Here is a 216-nt window from a genome sequence, read left to right on the forward strand (position 1 = left end):
AAGACAAACCAGAGAAATGACGATGGGCTCCACACATACGCTGCCGCTTGTGAGCTGCTGCTGCTGCTGCTGCTGCTGCTGCTGCTGCTGCTGCTGGGGCTGGGGCTGCTGCTGCTGCTGGGGTTGCTGCTGCTGCTGCTGCTGAGGCTGCTGCTGCTGAGGCTGCTGCTGCTTGGTGCTGCTGCTTCTCCCTTATACCATGTTAAGTGATCCTCA

General features: G+C 59.7%; 1 protein-coding gene across 1 annotated transcript in view; it reads left to right on the forward strand.

The window, feature by feature from the left end:
* The window catches only part of EMH_0084240 (zinc carboxypeptidase, putative), a gene marked incomplete at both ends in the record, with an annotated part of 8,840 nt that overhangs the window by 4,537 nt on the left and 4,087 nt on the right, over window positions 1-216 (forward strand). The window lies entirely within an intron of this gene.

The sequence above is a fragment of the Eimeria mitis genome, genomic scaffold (genome assembly GCF_000499745.2).
Source record: "Eimeria mitis Houghton genomic scaffold, Emh_scaff114, whole genome shotgun sequence".
Lineage (NCBI taxonomy): Eukaryota > Apicomplexa > Conoidasida > Eucoccidiorida > Eimeriidae > Eimeria > Eimeria mitis.